This window comes from Ranitomeya imitator, chromosome 2 (assembly GCF_032444005.1).
Source record: "Ranitomeya imitator isolate aRanImi1 chromosome 2, aRanImi1.pri, whole genome shotgun sequence".
Taxonomy (NCBI): domain Eukaryota; kingdom Metazoa; phylum Chordata; class Amphibia; order Anura; family Dendrobatidae; genus Ranitomeya; species Ranitomeya imitator.
This window is the reverse complement of record NC_091283.1, coordinates 639,470,436-639,485,450: the sequence shown is the minus strand read 5'-3', so window position 1 is coordinate 639,485,450 and position 15,015 is coordinate 639,470,436.

Here is a 15,015-nt window from a genome sequence, read left to right as displayed (position 1 = left end):
TCCATACAGTATTATGGGCACCTCATAGTCCACCATACAGTATTATGGTCAACACATGGTGCTCCATACAGTATTACGGGCACCTCATAGTCCTCCAAACAGTATTATGGTCAACCACATAGTCCTCCATACAGTATTATGGTTAACCACATAGTCCTCCATACAGTATTATGGGCACTTCATAGTCCGCCATACAGTATTATGGTCAACACATAGTGCTCCATACAGTCTTACGGGCACCTCATAGTCCTCCATACAGTATTATGGGCAACCACATAGTCCTCCATACAGTAATATGAGCACCTCATAGTCCGCCATACAGTATTATGGTCAACACATTGTGCTCCATACAGTATTACGGGCACCTCATAGTCCTCCATACAGTAATATGGGCAACCACATAGTCTTCCATACAGTATTATGGGCACCTCATAGTCCGCCATACAGTATTATGGTCAACACATTGTGCTCCATACAGTATTACGGGCACCTCATAGTCCTCCATACAGTATTATGGGCAACCACATAGTCCTCCATACAGTGTTATTGGCCCCATATAATGCTCCTCCATACAGTATTATTGGCCCCATATAATGCTCCTCCATACAGTATTATTGGCCCCATATAATGCTCCTCCATACAATATTATGGGCACCTCATAGTCCTCCATATAGTATTATGGGCCCCATGTAATGCTCCTCCATACAGCACATCATGGGCCCCCTGCTCCTACATACAGTATTGTGGGCCCCGTGCTTCTCCACACAGTATTATGCCCCCCAGCTCCTCCACACAGTATTATGAGACCCCCGCTCCTCCACACAGTATTATGCCCCCCCAGCTCCTCCATACAGTATTATGGGCTCTCCACTCCTCCACACAGTATTATGCCCCCCCACACACAGTATTATGCCCTGCACAGTATTTCCCCCCGAGCTCCTCCATCCTCCACACAGTATTATGCCCCCACACAGTATTATGTCCACCCCCTGCACCGTATTACTGCCCCCCGCACAGTAATATTGCCCCCTGCACAGTATTATTGCCCCCCCTGCACAGTATTATGCCCCGCACAGTATTTTCCCCCCCAGCTCCTCCACACAGTATTATGCCCCGCACAGTATCCCCCCCAGCTCCTCCACACAGTATTATGCCCCGCACAGTATTCCCCCCCAGCTCCTCCACACAGTATTATGCCCCCGCACAGTATTATGCCCAGCAGAGTATTCCCCCCAGCTCCTCCACACAGTATTATGCCCCCCGCACAGTATTATTGCCCCCCTGCACAGTATTATGCCCCGCACAGTATTTCCCCCCCAGCTCCTCCACACAGTATTATGCCCCTGCACAGTATTATGCCCAGCAGAGTATTCCCCCCCAGCTCTTCCACACAGTATTATGCCCCGGGCCCCGCACAGTATTCCCCCCCCAGCTCCTCCACACAGTATTATGCCCCAACACAGTATTTCCCCCCCCAGCTCCTCCACACAGTATTATGCCCCCCGCACAGTATTATGCCCACCCCCTGCACAGTATTATTGCCCTCCTGCACAGTATTATGCCCCACACAGTATTTCCCCTCCCAGCTCCTCCACACAGTATTATGCCCCCGCACAGTATTCCCCCCCAGCTCCTCCACACAGTATTATGCCCCCCTCCCCCTGCACAGTATTATGCCCCCCCTCCCCGTGCACAGTATTATGCCCCCCCCTGCTCCTTCATAAATTATTATGGGCCCCAGTCAGACAGAAAGAAAAAAAACCTCACCTCTCCCGTTCCCAGCGCAGGTCCGATGCACTCAGCGTCTCTCCGGCTCTGCAACGCTCAGGACAAAGAGGCTGAGCGCGCAGTGATGACGTCATCGCACCCTCTGCCCTGAGACGTCGCAGAGTCAGAGGGCGCTGAAGACACTGCAGCTGCCGCAGGAACCAGGAGAGGTGAGTATTAGAAGGGGGGCCTGATGCCAGCGCTGACACCAGGGGGGCCCCTGGTTGTGGCAGCGGTGGGTGCCACCCGAAGATTTAAAGGACCCGCGTCTCTTTTTTTTTTTTTTTCTCCTCCTTCTCCTCCTCCCTGGGTCGGGGCCCACCGGGCATTTCACCGGTATCCCGGTGGGTCAGTCCGACCCTGGATACATTTCCAGCAGAGGCTACGGATAAGCTTATAAAAGCTGTTCGCTCTACCATGGGGCTGGTAGACGAGAAGGCAAAAAAGACAGCCCAAGAACTTATGTTCAGTGGTCTACAAAAGAAAAAACGGAGGTCATTCCCTATTAATGAACAGCTACAAGAACTGATTAAAAGGGAATGGTAAAAACTGGAAAAAAGGTCCCAAATAACCACCTCCCTAAAGAGAAGATACCCTTTTGAAGAGGAGGTGTCCTCATCTTGGGATAGAGCCCCAAAAATTGATGTGGCAATTTCAAAAGTTGCCAGAAAATCCTCCCTGCCATTCGAGGATTTAGGTTCTCTAAAAGAACCTCTGGATAGAAAAGTGGACGGTTCCCTGAAAACAGCATGGGAAGTCTCAGCAGGGGCACTAAGGCCAGCTATCGCAGCCACTTGTGTAACCAGATCCCTAAAAATCTGGATAGACAACCTGGAGGAACAGGTAGAACAAAAAGTTCCCAGAGAAACTATCCTAGAGGCAATACCAACCATGAGAGCAGCGGCAGTGTTTCTAGCTGAAGCATCAGCAGACTCGGCTAGACTGGCAGCAAAGTCAGCAGCTTTAGCCAACACAGGACGCCGTGCGGTATGGCTTAAATGCTGGCCAGGAGATACACAAGCAAAGATTAAACTTTGCTATTTGCCATGTGAGGGGAACTTCCTGTTCGGTCAAGCATTAGACGAGGTGTTGAAAAAGCTAGTGATAAAAAGAAAAATGTTCCAAAGCAGCCATTTCTGCCCTTTCGGCGCTCCTTTCAGAGAGGCCGAAAAGTCCGAAGGCAGCAGTTTAGAGACCGAGACAGGAGCAACTTGGACAAGCGATCCAGGGGAGGAAGAGGCTTCTATTTTGGCAAGTCCCGCAGGGACACCAAGAAACCCTCCCAGTGACGGTCCTTCTCAGGTGGGATGGAGGCTCTCTCACTTCCTTGCTTACTGTCCATGTGGGCTTATCTACATTGGCATGACAACCCGCCAATTGCGGGTAAGGATTTTGGAACATGCGAGAGACATTAAAAATGGAGCATTGGCTGATGAGATTGAACACCTTAAAACCATTCCTAAACACTTTAGGTTATGTCATCAAAGTAATCCTAATTTGTTAAAAGTAAAGGGTATTGATCGGGTTCAGCTTGGAATTAGAGGTGGGAACTATAAAAAGGAACTTCTGAAAAAAGAAAGTAAATGGATGGTTGTACTGGACACGATTGCCCCAAAGGGCTTAAACGAATATGTAAGCTTCAAACCCTTCTTGTAGTAGCGTGAATTTTAATGTTAATGTTATAATTGTTGTTTTTATGTTCTGTCTATGTTTGTTATGGTTGTCTCTAATTGTATGGCCGTTCTAATTTTTCAGGATTCTCTCATTCTAAAGTTGTAGTTATTGCTGTATTGATTGAACTTCTGTATATGGGAGTATCCTGGATCTTGTGAACATTATCTACCCGCATGCACATATGGACCATGAAAGAAATATCTTTATGGATAACCATGCAATTATGATTGGAACTCGGATCATCATTCACATGTTTTTGAAGATGTAGCCCTTGAGGCTTTTTTGCACTTTATTTTTAGTATCATGCACTGTCACTTTAAATATATTCCATAGATAGGTTTATGTATTAATTGCTTGGCTACATAATTGTGAGTATCATCACATTGTAGTCAATAGATGATATATGTTGTTATTGCATATATCATTAGATGGTAATACAATTATCACTTATTTTGCATTTTGCATTTCTTTGTAATATTAATATATCACAGCTGTAGATTATGTATATTCTTAATGATGTTCTTTGTGATTGTAATTGTTATTATATTCATACCATTGTATATGCTTGGTCCATAGCCTATTGTGATCATTGCTGCAATTAACTAAAAAGTACCCATGATTATTTGCATTTACTGACTGTTGTTGGTAAGTGGCAGTGGTGATCCAGCTTCTGCACATAGTTACTGGCGATGTGAGCGCGCTTCTACACATGCGCTGCGTTCCTATGGTGAGACGACGCTCTTACACGGTGGCCTGTTGTCCAGGTGATGGGCGGGTCACATGACCTGGTCACGTTACAGGATGCTGGGCGCCTTGAGCGACGCGCTCTCCATGGCACCGCATCATGGTGAATGCGCGCTGGTATACATGCGGCCAATTAAGGTAATTATGAACGGGCTATAAGAGGGGACTTACCAACGGCTACTTTACCTCCCGACGAAGCTGTGTTTGACAGCGAAACGCGCGTCGAGGCGTTTTATTGCATGGGCGTCACTGACATCATGTCCACAGGTATAGTTTGATATATTGCTTGCCCGTATGTAATCTGTTATGTCTATATAGGGCAATAGTAGCTGTCTATGGTCTATTTATGGTATGTTGGAATGGTTATGTAGCCAGTTATTGATAGTTTGGAAGGGATCCCTTGGATATAGTGAGGAATTTGATTGGTATCATGACTTGTTGTTTTATCTGTGTTTACAGATGCCTCTAAAAACGAGTATATGGATTTCAGAAAACGAGACAATAACTGGATTACACAATTAGGTAGTCTATTTGGTGAAAAACCTGGGACTGGTACCGAAACCAATGATGTGAAGGATTTGAAGCTTAACATAAAAAACCTTTTAAAAAAACGCACAAAACTGTGGTGGAATAAGGTGTCTTTGGAAAACTATCTCCAAAAGGATATCATTCCCAGGGGCCTGAGAGTCCAGATATATCCAACCATTGAAAATAACGATACCACATTTGTCAGTAAGTGGGAGGAAACATTATCAAAGTGCTAACGTACTCTACTAGAACTCCTTATTGGATCAGATAAACGAGCTGTGACAAAACACTCTGGGATCGCCTTTGCTGGGGTCAAAGGACACGTGGTTTGTGCATTGAATCTGAGGCGTACAGCAGGTTTCTGAGCAGGCTGACCTCAGGTCAGATTTATTAACGTGAAAGCAACACAAAAAACAAAACATAAATATAAACCCTAGCCTGTCCGGCACTAACTAAACAAATACGTTGCTATCTCAACAACTGGGGGGGCTTCTCCCACCCAGCTAACATCATACAGATCTTGAGCAGAGCTCTTCACTCACGTTTGTCTCACACAGGCAGGCAATCTGTGTGCCCCAGGCAGACACTGGAAACACCCAGCTGGTCATCTTTTATTCCTGCAATCATTAACCCATTAGCACCCTGAAGATACTGAGTGGCCTAATTCACATAGGACAAACACCTGGGTGAGATATACCTGCCTCCATCTACCACACCAGCATGAGTCTTACATATCCCCCCCCCTTGCTCAGACCACTCCGGTCGAGCAAGAACACTTTTGAAACAGTGCACTCGGGATAGGGCATCGGCGTTCCCCATCTGCACCCCAGGTCGGTGCTCCACCGTAAAAGAGTAAGCCTGCAGGGCAAGGAACCACCTGGTTACCCGACTATTACGGTCCTTGTGGAGGTGCATCCACTTGAGAGGGGCATGGTCTGTGACCAGCCTAAACTTCCTACCAGCCAGGTAATACTTGAGGGAGTCGAGAGCCCATTTAATGGCTAGGCACTCTTTTTCAACCACGGCATACCTCTGCTCATGTACATTCAGTTTCCGACTGAGATAGAGGACCGGGTGTTCGACTCCGTCCCTCACCTGGGAAAGTACAGCTCCGACACCAGTATCAGAGGCATCAGTTTGTACCACAAACTCGCTGCTGAAATCAGGAGTCACTAGTACGGGCTGAGAGCACAAAGCCCGTTTCAGGCTGTGGAAGGCCTCTTCAGCAGCTGAGGTCCATTTTACCATGACGGAACCCTTCCCCTTGGTAAGATCCGTCAAGGGAGTAGCCATGGCTGCAAAATTGGGTATGAACCGGCGATAATAGCCGGCAATCCCCAGGAAAGCCTGCACTTGTTTCTTGTTCACTGGTTGTGGCCAGCCCTGAATTGCCTGTATTTTGTCGATCTGGGGTTTAACCACTCCTCGGCCAATCACGTAGCCCAAGTATCGGGCTTCTTCAAGCCCGATGTGGCATTTCTTGGGGTTTGCCGTTAAACCTGCATCTCGCAGGTCATCAATCACGGCTTGTACCTTCTGGAGATGAGTTTCCCAGTCCATGCTGTAAATTACGATGTCATCCAGGTAGGCAGAAGCGTACTGTCTGTGAGGCCTCAAGACTCGATCCATCAATCTCTGGAACGTTGCGGGAGCTCCGTGAAGTCCAAACGGCATATAGACATACTGGAACAGACCTTCTGGTGTAGCAAATGCCGTCTTCTCTCTGGCCGCCTCGGCCAGAGGAATCTGCCAGTACCCCTTTGTTAAATCCAGGGTCGTAATGTATCGGGCTTTACCAAGCCAGTCGATCAACTCATCGACCCGGGGCATAGGGTACGCATCAAATTTAGAAACTGCATTCAGTTTCCTAAAGTCATTACAAAACCGGATGGAGCCATCCGGTTTAGGTATCAACACAATTGGACTGGACCAGGCGCTGTGTGACTCCTCAATGACTCCTAAGTCCAACATTGCCATCACTTCCCGGGAGACGGCTTCACGGCGGGCTTCCGGAATCCGGTAGGGCTTCACATGAACAGTGACGCCAGGCTCTGTGACAATCTCATGTTTCACCAACTTCGTCCGGCCAGGTTTTTCGGAGAAAAACTGTCGGTTTTGTAACAAAAATTGCTTAACCTCAGATTTTTGTCGTTCTGAGAGAGTCTCAGCAACCTGCACCTCTGGTACAGTAGGTGAACAAACCGGACGGGGCAGATCCGCCGTTAGGGCAGAGCGGTCTTTCCAGGATTTTATCAGATTCACATGATAAATCTGTTCCGGTTTTCTCTTACCCGGCTGGTACACTTTATAGTTCACTTCACCAACTCTTTCTCGGACCTCAAATGGGCCCTGCCATTTCGCCAGGAATTTACTATCCACCGTAGGGATTAGGACCAACACCCTATCGCCGGGTGCAAATGTACGGACCTTAGCGCCTCTATCATAACTTTGCCTCTGTGCTCCCTGGGCCTGTAACATATGGTCCCTAACAATGGGCATGACAGCGGCAATACGATCCTGCATTTGTGTTACATGGTCGATCACCGTTTTAAAGGGAGTGACTTGACCTTCCCAGGTTTCTTTTGCGACGTCCAGCAGTCCCCGGGGACGACGGGCGTACAACAGTTCGAAAGGCGAAAATCCTGTGGAAGACTGGGGAACTTCCCTAATGGCAAACAGCAAATAGGGTAACAAGTAATCCCAGTTCTTCCCATCTTTGTCTATCGCCTTCCGGAGCATCTGTTTTAAGGTTTTGTTGAAGCGCTCAACCAGGCCATCTGTTTGAGGGTGATAGACAGACGTACGCAACGGGTCTATTTGTAAGAGCCTGCAGAGCTCCTTCATTACCCTCGACATAAAGGGAGTCCCCTGGTCGGTGAGTATCTGTTTTGGAATTCCCACCCGACTAAACACTTGTACCAATTCCTTGGCGATCGTCTTGGTAGCTGTGTTACGCAAAGGGACGGCTTCCGGGTAACGAGTGGCATAGTCCACGATGACGAGGATATGTTGGTGCCCACATGCGGATCGGGGAAGGGGCCCAACCAAATCCATCCCAATTCTCTCAAAAGGGACCCCGATGATAGGAAGGGGTACCAAAGGGCTACGGAACTGAGATTTAGGGGCCGCGATTTGGCACTCTGGACAGGACTCACAATAGTTACGCACATCACAATGTATTCCAGGCCACACAAAACAATGCAATATCCTTTCTGTGGTTTTCTGTACCCCCAGATGTCCCCCCATTATATGTCCGTGGGCCAAATCCAGTACCTTCCGCCGATAAGGTTTGGGTACCACTAACCGTTGCACTGTGTCTTCCCCTTTTTTTTCTACCTGGTAGAGCAAATCATTTTCAAGAACCATATACGGGTACGCTAGCCTAGTGTCAGGTTCTACGGGTACCCCATCTATCATTTTTACATTTTTCCTAGCCGGAGTCAGGGTAGGATCTTTCATTTGCTCGCTGTGGAAGTCATCCACCTGGACTCCCAAATCTGGCAGGCAGGGTGCCGGATGGCTGTCTGCCTCCGCCTCTCGCTGAGGTTCCTCAGTTTCCTCTGTTTCCCCCGCCATGACGGAGAAGGGGTACTGAAGGTTAGATTCATTAACCTCCCCAGCAACATCTTCCTGTGGGGTCTCCTCTAGGGACTCGGGACCTCCAGATGGCATGGGAGAAGATTCACGGGTACAGCTACCGTGAAGGAGCAACTGATTCTCCCACAACTGCCAGAAATAGGGAAAATCCCTGCCCAGGATTACATCATGTAACAATGCGGGAACGAGTCCCACTTTGTGCTGCACTGACCCATAGGGAGTAGAAATCCATATGACCGCTGTTAAGTACGAGCGGGTGTCACCATGCACACACGTCACAGAAAACTTGTCAGACGGACCAGACGGAAGTGCCACCAGACTAGCTTTCACCAGAGTCACCACACTTCCAGAGTCTAGTAATGCCACAACATTTTTCCCATCAACAGATAATTCACACAGGTGTTTCACTGTATCATTTTGACCCGCATTCACACTCACTAGCTGTGTAACCAAAGACATGCGTTTTCTAGAGTCTATAACGTCGCACTGCATGGGTTCAGCGGTAACAGGACAGTTCGCAGAAACATGACCCTTCTCATGGCAGCGGAAACACCTAACAGGTCCCCTACTGAGACCACCGTCCAATACTCTTGGTCTCGGAGTGCGATCAGTCCCGGACTCCTCCCCCACAGTTTTAAGCGATTTTCCTTCACCCGTGGTCCCTGGAACAGTCTTACCGGTTCCACGAGGAGGAGGCACAGTCCGGGGTTTGGCGGTGTCGTCGGGAAGTCCTTCTGCCACGGAATAACGCTCGACCAACTCCACAAGTTGATCCGCTGTCGTGGGATTTCCTTGGCTTACCCACCTTTTCAGCGCTGGGGGTAGTACTCTCAGGTACTTGTCCAGGACAACCCGCTGGATTATTTCGGGTATTGTCAGTACCTCGGGTTGCAGCCATTTCTTTGTCAAGTAGATCAGGTCGAACATCTGAGACCGCGCTGGTTTATCTTGCTGGTATGTCCACTGATGTACCCTCTGTGCACGGACAGCCGTCGTCACACCCAGCCGGGCCAGGATCTCAGCTTTCAGCTTCTCAAAGTCCTGAGCGACCTCCGGGTCCAAATCATGGTAAGCTTTTTGGGCCTCGCCGGAGAGAAATGGGGCAATCAAATCGGCCCATCGTGCCTTCGGCCACTTCTCTCTCAATGCCGTCCGCTCAAAAGTTGTCAGATATGCCTCGACGTCATCTTCTGCAGTCAGCTTTTGCCAGTATCGACTCATATGGATCCTTCTGGACTCTGCTTCCGGGTCAGCGTCAGGCATGCTCACCAGGCGCTGCGCCACCTGTTGGAGAAGTTGGCGGTCTGCAACCGTTATGTCCAGTAACTCCTTCAGCTGTGCGGCCATCAAGCGATTAGCTTCGTGCTGTGCGGCAGTGGCCTGCTGCTGTACGGCAGTGGACTGTACTAAGGCTTTCACCACGTCTTCCATGCTGTCGCCTGTGCCACGGTATGCCCGCGTTCTCCACCGCAATGTGACAAAACACTCTGGGATCGCCTTTGCTGGGGTCAAAGGACACGTGGTTTGTGCATTGAATCTGAGGCGTACAGCAGGTTTCTGAGCAGGCTGACCTCAGGTCAGATTTATTAACGTGAAAGCAACACAAAAAACAAAACATAAAAATAAACCTTAGCCTGTCCGGCACTAACTAAACAAATACGTTGCTATCTCAACAACTGGGGGGGCTTCTCCCACCCAGCTAACATCATACAGATCTTGAGCAGAGCTCTTCACTCACGTTTGTCTCACACAGGCAGGCAATCTGTGTGCCCCAGGCAGACACTGGAAACACCCAGCTGGTCATCTTTTATTCCTGCAATCATTAACCCATTAGCACCATGAAGATACTGAGTGGCCTAATTCACATAGGACAAACACCTGGGAGAGATATACCTGCCTCCATCTACCACACCAGCATGAGTCTTACAGAGCATTGGAGACGGTAGAAGGAGAAATCGATGCACTTAGACTAAAGATTCAGAGTCATTTGACAGTTGAAGAGTGCAATAGTTTTGACAAAGAACTAGATATTGAAATCACTAAGTGGGAAAAAGAAGTACAGGATCGCAAAATTCATAAATTTCAACGTGATCTACAAGATTACTCTCAGAAAAAGATCTATAAGTGGCAATATCTTAAAACAAGTCAAAAAACTTTTTCTCGTTCCTCATCATTTTCATCAATTCAATCTGAGGAATCATGTGGCGAGCATTTTTTAGGAATGCGGAGTGGGGGAGGAGAGGACAACAATGCAGAATATCAATCCCACAAATCCACAACTTCGTTCCCTCCAATGCGCACAGGAAATTTTTCAAAGAAAAGGAAAACACACAGAGTATGAAGGTAATTAATTTATCTAACATCACACTGTCCCCTACACAACTGTATGTACTTGAAAAAGGGTTAACATTTGCTCCTGCGGCACGCTTTGATTATTTCACTATCGTGAAAGATCTGGAGCTTTTTGCACGAAAGTTATCGTTTAAGAAATATTTTCTTAATCAATCACGTAATGCCGGTTCTAATGATATGGAACAGCAGGCTTTGGCTGATCTGGAGGCATTACTAGATGAACAAACGGCTTCAGATGTCACTCGTTTTCCTACATATCTGCATGGCCGTTCACAGCATTTCCCCCCTATGGGGTTATGTACAAATATTGACATATTTATGAAGTTGGTTAAAAAAGATATGTCTGTACTTCCAGAAACCATATCAAAATTTAATCTGTCAAAAGTATAGAACCAAGCAATAAGAGAACTAAAAAACATGAAAACTATTGTGATAAAACCAGCAGACAAGGGGGGAAATGTTGTGTTATGGCCTGCAGATATGTATGAACGTGAAGCATTCCGTCAACTGAATGTGACACGTTGTTATAAAAGATTGATGACTAACCCTATGGATTCTTTTAAGTCTGAATTGGATGCAATATTACAACAGGGTGTAGATCAAGGGGTGATATCGTTTAAAATGATGGAAGGGCTGATGACTGCTTTTCCGGTTATTCCCACGTTATATTTCACACCCAAGATCCATAAAAACAGGAATAACCCTCCGGGTCGCCTGATAGTGTCGGGGGTGGGGAGTTTGACAGAAAACATCTGCAGATTTGTAGATTTTTATTTACAACAATGTGTAGAAACTCTTCCATCATTTGTTAGACATACCACAGATGTCTTGAAGCGGCTTTCACAGGTGCAATTGGAACGTGATATGTTCTTAGTAGTTTGGGATGTCGAGGCTCTTTATACGTCGATATGTCATGACCACAGGATCGCGGCATCGAGGTCCTTCCTTGGTATGACCAATTTCGATTCAGATCTAATTGATTTTGTTTTGACTTTATTATATTTCTCCCTTACTCATAATTTTTTCGTATTTAAAGACCGCCATTTCCTACAGCTCCAGGGAACTGCGATGGGGGCGACTTGTGCGCCCTCGTATGCAAATTTGTTCCTGGGGCTGTGGGAAAGGGAGGTTGTTCAAAACTTGGAGGGCATTGATGCCGTGGTCTTGTGGTCGAGATATATCAACGATATTCTATTTATTTGATATGGTTCCGAGGTTTCATTAATTTCCTTTCTTGATAGACTTAACACGGACCCGTACAACATTCATTTGACATGGCACTACAGCAGAGAACAGGTGGAGTTTTTGGACATCTGTATAAAGAAGGATCTGGGAGGCTACCTTACAACAGATGTCTACCGCAAGGTAACTGCTACTAATACCCTCTTACACGCGTCTTCAGCCCATCACCCGCAAGTCTTTAAATCCATACCTAATAGCCAATTTTTGCGGATGAAATGGATATGCTCTAATGATAGCAATTTTGAGCACCAAGCAAAAATCTTGACGGCAAATTTGAAAGACAGGGGGTATAACCTTAAAGTTATAAGGGCAGGGTATAGGCGGGCCAAATCTTTGCCTAGAGAACAATTACTATCTGGTTCAAAACGTGGCACGATGCGGGAGACACAGCCAGTGAGACTCATAACAGGTTTTAACTCACAATGGCAACAAATCATGCAGGTTCTACGCAAGCATTGGGAGGTATTGAGGGCTGATGATGACCTAGCCAGCTGTATCCCCAAGCACCCCTCTGTCACATGGAGACGCTCAAAGAACTTGAAAGACATTTTAACTAAAAGCCACTATGTGGCACCTCAGACTATGAGCTTTTCTAATCGGCCAGGCCCGAGATGGGGGTCATTCCAGTGTGGAGACTGCTCAGCTTGTAGATTCATGGACAGGGCATTTTCTTTTAATAATAGTAACAGTAGTCGTACTTTTACTATTACTTACAACATAAACTGTAAAACAGAAAATGTCATATATTATGCTTACTGTCCATGTGGGCTTATCTACATTGGCATGACAACCCGCCAATTGCGGGTAAGGATTTTGGAACATGCGAGAGACATTAAAAATGGAGCATTGGCTGATGAGATTGAACACCTTAAAACCATTCCTAAACACTTTAGGTTATGTCATCAAAGTAATCCTAATTTGTTAAAAGTAAAGGGTATTGATCGGGTTCAGCTTGGAATTAGAGGTGGGAACTATAAAAAGGAACTTCTGAAAAAAGAAAGTAAATGGATGGTTGTACTGGACACGATTGCCCCAAAGGGCTTAAACGAATATGTAAGCTTCAAACCCTTCTTGTAGTAGCGTGAATTTTAATGTTAATGTTATAATTGTTGTTTTTATGTTCTGTCTATGTTTGTTATGGTTGTCTCTAATTGTATGGCCGTTTTAATTTTTCAGGATTCTCTCATTCTAAAGTTGTAGTTATTGCTGTATTGATTGAACTTCTGTATATGGGAGTATCCTGGATCTTGTGAACATTATCTACCCGCATGCACATATGGACCATGAAAGAAATATCTTCATGGATAACCATGCAATTGTGATTGGAACTCGGATCATCATTCACATGTTTTTGAAGATGTAGCCCTTGAGGCTTTTTTGCACTTTATTTTTAGTATCATGCACTGTCACTTTAAATATATTCCATAGATAGGTTTATGTATTAATTGCTTGGCTACATAATTGTGAGTATCATCACATTGTAGTCAATAGATGATATATGTTGTTGTTGTATATATCATTAGATGGTAATACAATTATCACTTATTTTGTATATTGCATTTCTTTGTAATATTAATATATCACAGCTGTAGATTATGTATGTCATGATATGTACTTTTGCCTGTCCTGTATTTGAATAATATGCCATTTGATGTATGTAACTGTTCTCTGGTTTCTATTAGCTATAATTTATGTATTTTCTTGGCTGGGAGTTCACCTGTAACAATGTGTCTCCTTCCCCCAATACTTGCAGCCCTAAGCGCTAATGTCATTAAGCTTTGTCAACATCACTAGTGGAGGAATAGCCATTCTTCCTCACAGCAGGTGGCTAGTCAAATGTACATATTACATAGACTGCCTGGAGCCCACCAGTCTAGAATCTTCTGGTGGACCCAACCATTGAATAGAAGGTGTAACCCCTACCCCCTTCATGGGCGGATCCCAGGAGCTCAGACAATCCATTCTTATTTTGAGATCAGATGTGAGTTGATCCTTGAAGGAGAAGGAGTGGGGATTCTTAGCTGAGGCAAGACCCCACGCCCATCTAGGACTGTGGAAGCGAACGGGGCGAGACTTGAGCTGAGGACATATCTCGTCATTCGTGAGATTGTTTTGGGATCCCTTGGACTAATTGTGGACTATTGCTTTGTTACCTGGCACAAGGATTATCGGGAGGTGCCCCCGAACCTGTTCCATTGGACTAATTGTGGACTCTGTAGATCTACCTGCATGTGTTGTTCCAGCGTTCTTGATAATAAATCTGTTGAATCATCCCTCGGCCTGTTGTCCCTTCTTGCTCTGCCGTACACCCCGTCACAAACTGGTGGCAAGCAGTGGGATCAGAGCAGAAGGAATGGAGGACAATGGCCCAACATCGGGAACCAACACCGCAGAGTACAAGAACTGGACTTTGGGGAGCCTACAATCAAAGGCCCGTGAAGTAGGAGTCCGTTTTAAGGGACTCTCCAAGGAGCAGCTTATTGAGGCTTTGGAAGGAGTTCGCCTGCAAGATGACGCTGAGGAAGGATCCTCACAGCAAATGGAGGAAAGACTGCAGCCGGAGGTAAATGCCCAAAGGAGTCAGTGGGTTGTGTGGTACGAGGAGGAGTTGGCATTGCTGGGAGAAGAGGCCACCATGGACGATAAGAGGGAGGCCATTCACAGAGCTCAGGAGAGGGAGAGGGAGGCCATTCACAGAGCTCAGGAGATGGCATTGCTGGAGAGGCAGATCGCTTTGGAAGCAGCTAGAAGCTCCAGACAGACTCTAACCCCAGCACCCACCATGAGGGAACTCCCCAGAGTGTCCCGCAAAGACTTCAAGCCTTTTAATGAGGCTGCAGGCGACATTGAGGGCTTCTTCCAGGACTTTGAGCATCAGTGTCGATTAATGGAAGTCCCGGAAAGGGAGCGAGTCCGACATCTGGTGGGGCTCTGTTGTGAATTCTGTGGCAGAGCTCCCTCCTGTGGTCACAAGTGGTACTTCGGCTGATTCTCTCTGTGAGCTTCCATTGGTGGAGGAAAGTGGTACTGCGGCTTCTGAGTTTCCTTCCTCAGGTGATGTGGTGAAGTCGTTAGGTGCTGCTCTATTTAACTCCACCTAGTGCTTTGATC